Source organism: Diceros bicornis (assembly GCF_020826845.1).
Source record: "Diceros bicornis minor isolate mBicDic1 chromosome 13 unlocalized genomic scaffold, mDicBic1.mat.cur SUPER_13_unloc_1, whole genome shotgun sequence".
NCBI lineage: Eukaryota > Metazoa > Chordata > Mammalia > Perissodactyla > Rhinocerotidae > Diceros > Diceros bicornis.
Genome location: NW_026690866.1, coordinates 9,011,986 through 9,017,337, shown reverse-complemented (window position 1 = coordinate 9,017,337; position 5,352 = coordinate 9,011,986).

Genomic DNA, 5,352 nt, shown 5'->3' with positions numbered 1-5,352 from the left:
TGTGCGGTGTGTTCCGTCTTCTCGGCGCAGACCGCATTCCCGTGGACGTTCGCCCTCAGCGGGCGGGCACAGTGAGCGGCGGGCGGTCCTGGCTCCAGTTGTGGTCCAGGGAGGGGCCTGTGCCACGGGCAGCCCCGTCAGGGCCCGGCGTCCCTCCGTCCTCCCAGAGCCCCGTTTTCCCTGGGCTGTTTGCACAGGGCCCCCGAGGATGCTGTTCCTCCTGGCTCCGGGCGCCGCCGTCCCCTTCTCAAAGTCCCCGTCACCGTTCTCCTTGTGATTTTGTCCCCAGGGGGCTTTAGCCGTTTCTGGAGGCGATGTTTGGGTTGTTACTAATGTGGGCGCTCCTGGCATCTAGAGGGAGAGGCAGGAATGCTGCTCAGCATCCTCCAGGGCACAGGAAGGCACGACAGAGAATTATCCGGCCCCAAATGTCAGTTGTGCCGAGGTTGGAATTCTGCCCCAGGGTCTGAAAATCTCCTGAGCCCTGAACGAAGTGTGGAAATTGTTGACAAGTCAGGGAGTCACTTACAGGGTCCCTAAATGACAAGCTTGTTTAAAGGGTCCAGAGTCACCAAAAAGTCTCTGTCCAGCCAAGTGAGTTGAGCGACTCAAGTGCACACAGTCGAAGCTGCTTTCTCCCATCTCGGGGAGCAGCAGGTGGCTGGATAGGAATCGGGAAAATCCAGCCACAGCCAATATTTACAGTTAAATCAGTAAATACAAAAAAAGAAAAATGAATGGGGTTGGCCTTTCCATCCAACACCCCATAAAAGGCCTCAAAAGCTTGTTTGCGCTTTTTTTCCCCCCTCAGACATGAAAACCTTCCGTGGAGCTCAAGTTTGAGGTGAAACCAGGCTCAGGGTCCACCTGTCCTTGCTGATCCATGGATTTCTGTGTGACCAGGTGAGTACCCTGTGGACCTGGTACCAACAGGTTCTGGCAACCCCTGCTGTGCAGAAGACCTGCTAATGAGCTTTCTTGGGCTCGGGTTGTCACCACCTGGAGTCACTGAGAGTGAAGGTATCTTGAGAAAAATTATTGATGTTTGATGGATGGAAAGATGGTAAGCTGTGTGTGGTTCTGTGTGGTAAATATTTCAGTAAGTACAGTTATATGCAAGTAAAAACACATGAAACAAACCTAAATAACTGCGAATGTGTATTATAGTAGAAAATATAGATTTACTTGCATTGCATAATACTCAAAAGTCAGGATTTATATATAATATAAATACAGAAATGTTTTGCGTGTGTATGTAGTATTAGAAGACATCCCATGAAATATTAGCAGGGATACTCAGCAACATTCCTTAGACCCATTCAATTTGATTTCTAAAGTCCTATAAATCCTCCACATAAATTTGAAATAAAGGAGCATTCAGGGAAAAAGATGATTGGAACTTCTTTGTATTAATAACAAATTTAAAATTGAATTTGCCAGTAGCCAGATTCATTTTGAGCATTTTTTTCTTTATGACATTTCAAATCATTTGGAGGAGTACTAAGCAACACTGTAGATTGAAGGGAAGGGCGCTAGTCTCCAAAAAGACTGTCCTCTCCACCTTGCCTTCTAAAGAGAATTAACTTTGTTTCTGAAACTTTTCTGAAATAACGGTCTGGTGATTCACGTTGCAGAGAATCTTGTTAAGTAATTTTGTATTTAGTTGTTGGCCTCTACTAATTGTGTGTGTATGTGTGTGTGCCTTTTTCATTCTAGCTTTCCTGTGATGTTCTTGAGGGGAATGTGTGCTTGTCATGCAATAGATAGTCTCTGAGTGTATAATTAACGGTGACCAACCATCCTCGTTTATTCAAGACAGTGGGGTTTTCCAGGACACAGGATGTTTAGTGTTCAAACCAGGGCAGTCCTAGACAAACCGGGATGGTTCCTAATCTCATGAGCCAGGTCCTTGGCCACATACATGGGGACCTGGAGAACCAGAGAGACCTTGTCCCAACTCCATGGAATTTATATTGTATTTGGTAATTTGGATTTTGAAAAGTTAATGATGAGAGTGATGTGGGAGTTTGGTGCAAGGGGAATCAACCTGAGGGGGCAGAGATGCCCTCTTGAGAAGGACTGATATTTAGCTTGAGAGCTGGAGTTGGGACTGGATTTAGCTGGTCGGAGGGTTAGACTGGAGTGAGGATGTGGGATTGTGTTCAAGAGAGCGTTTCAGGCAGAGGGACCGCATGAGGACACCCCTGAAGCAGAGAGCCTGGTGTGTCCATGAACTGAGAAGAATGGTGGCTGAGCCGAGTCAACACAAGGGGAGGGGTTTGAGCCACACCAGCGATGGGGGACAGGCAGGACCAGATCAGGGGTGACTTGGGACTCTGTTCTAAGACCAGTGGGAACACTCTGGAGAGATGCGAGTAGAAGGATGATAAGATTAGAGTTTGGTCTAAGCATGTGGGTTAAAATGGACATCATGGTTAAGAATGAAGACTTAATAGGCAAGATGGGAGGTGTTGGGAATAAGATTAGGAATAAGATGATTGTTCCCTAGGCCTGAGTGATGGCTGTGGTGTAGGAAAGCAGTAGAAAGAAAAGACCATGGAGTGTAGAACCGAGAGAACATAAAGGTACTTTCTTGCTTGCATGTATCAGATGGCACAGGGCACTGACTGTATTCGCTGCTGTCCGTGCAGACCTGCAGGCGCCCCCTCACCCAGGTCTGTGAGTTCACCCCTCTTTGCCACTCACAGGCCCACCCTCCACATCCTAAAAGAAGTCAGGCCTTACTTTTGAGAGTGTTGTCTCAAACGGGAGACACATGGGAGAGCCCCTGCAGGCATCAGAGTAGCCCCTTCAGCATCTCCATCACCTTCCTCCCTTCCCCTCTCTTGCTTTCCACACCCAGAACGACCCCTGCTCAGTATTCCACATCCCCATGATCTTCCTCCCCCAGGCTTGAGAAGGGTGTGGCAGCCACTGTGGTGGACATCATCTGCACCTTCCACTCTGACCCCTGCAGTTCCCGGGCTGGACAGAGAGTGACTCTACTGGGAGCTGAGCCATGAGACCCAGCGCGTCACCCACCTGGGCTCCTTCACCCTGGACTGGGACAGCCTCTATGTCAGTGGTGAGGGGCTGTGCTACAGCCACGCTGTCTCTCCCAGTTTGAGTTCTGTGTTCCCTCCATTGCTCCAAAGTGAGCTATGATCCATCAGTCTATCCTCCTGGTCTGGGTTTAGTCTTCTCATCACTGTGTGATCACTGGGTCCAGCCACCTTCCATCTCATTGTCTTCCCCCTGAACACCCCTCCACTTATCCCCTCTGCTTTCCCCTCTGCTTTTCCCACAAAGGTCCCTACATCCTTCCTCTCCCTTAATGTTATATGTTCACCCCAACTCTTGCCCAGCTCCTCTCGCCTTCTCTCCACAGGTTACACCTATGTAGCCGTGGCCCGGACTACCACCAGTGAGTATTCCTGACCCTGATCTCCTGTGTCCCGTCTGCATTTGGGGTTTGGGAACACTTGTTCTCCTTCACCTGCTGTCCTTGGTGAGGGAAGGACCTGGAAGGGCCCTAATTCATCACTTCTCTCCCTCCCGGGTTCTGGTGGAGAGTCCCAGCCCAGTGTGAGAAAGCCTTAGACACAGACATGTTCTCCACCACATTCTGACTCCACATGGTTCTCACTTTAATTCTCCTAAAGCCCCACCCTTGCTCCTCATTTTCCAGGTATCCCATCCATCTGCCCATTTTTCTGCCTATCTGTCTCTCCTCCGAGTTCAGTCACTCTTGTTCACCTATCTCTCTCTCTTGGGCTCCTCTCATCCACAGGCTTGCTCATCCCTCTACTCACATAGTCACCCGTCCCCTCACTCTCATTTATGCTTCACCTGTGAATGGTGGTCCTGAAACAGCCAGTGCTGGAGCCAGTGTGAGCCTGGGGGATCCTCCCACTCTGTCCCTCCCTGATGACAGACTCATCCACAGCTCCCGAGACGGCCAACACGTCCCTGCATACTTGATCATCACTTGTGCCACCAGAAGCCACCACAGGTATCTGGGGACCCATTTTCCTTCCCAAGAGAAGCTCTTTGGCCCCACTTCCCATGAGCCAGGTGTGATCCAGGAGCTGGGAAGCCAGGGTGTGAAATTCTGTATTTATGGCAATCATGCTGATCACAAAGATTATACCAACGATTCAGTCTAAGGCCAGCCCTCAGAGAGCCCCTAGTCTTGTGAGATTAACACACTATTATAATACAATGTGGGATATTTCGGGGAGAGGCACCTGGCATAATTTGGAGGGGAAGAGCTTGCTAGAGAAAGTTTCACCAGAATGAAGTCTTTAGGTATGAGTAGGAGGGACCCTGGCAAATAGAGGATGAAGGGTTTTCCTGGCAGAGAGGATTCCATGAGCAAAGGCTCTGGCCAGAAACAACATGCCGTATGGGGAGAATTGAAATGAATTTGGGTTGCACGAAGCATAATGTTTAACCCGCAGTAGATGGATAAAATGAGACTGAAAGGTCAGCAGGAGCCAGATTGAGTAGAGCCTTGAGTGCCAGGTCAAGAAGGTTGAACTAAACACTGAAGGCCATAGGGAGCCATGGGTAGTACTAGAGCAGTGGTGGCCCTAGTGAGGTATTCATTTCAGAAAGATTCTTCTAGTAGTCCATGTAGAACATCCTTTAGACAGAGCATCCAGTGAGCCTGCTGGAGTGTTGGTCCGGGTGAAGGAAGTTAAGACCTGAGCTAGGACAGGGATGGAGAGAGAGAGTGTAGGTGAGGACCAGTTTGCAAGGTGAATGGGTGTTACTGGGAGGGAGGAGGAGCTGAGCAGATATGCTGGTTCTCACTTGGGTGACCACATGGGTGGGTGATGGTGCCACTGGGACAGAAGACGACAGATGATAATGAGTGCAGGACTCTGGTCTGGTCTCAGGCCAGCTTTCAGAGATGGACATCGCTCTCCCTCTCATCTTGTGGCTTTGGGGCACAATCTGAAGACCCGCACAGTAAACGTCACCATCTCCACCCTCTGGTATTCATCACACATGAGCAACGGCTAGGCCACGTTCAACTTCACTGAGAGGGTCCTGCAGAGCCTGGTGAGACACTGGTCCCAGCAGCTCCTCGTGGGTTAAATCCCACCCAGCCCCTCCCCCAACCCCTGTCCCTCCTGCTCCTCCTCCTCCTCCTTCCTCCCCAGCTGGATCATTGTTCAAGAAGAGAAGCCTGGGCCCCTTCTACTCAAGTTGCAGACTGGTCTCCCTCAGGTGAGACCCTCCCCTGAGCATTTGCCCCTAATGACCACTTTTGTGACAACCCCTCTCTGTCTCCCCACTGTCCTCCCATTTTGTCCTTCCTGTTCTGGCCCCCAACCCCAGAGTTTT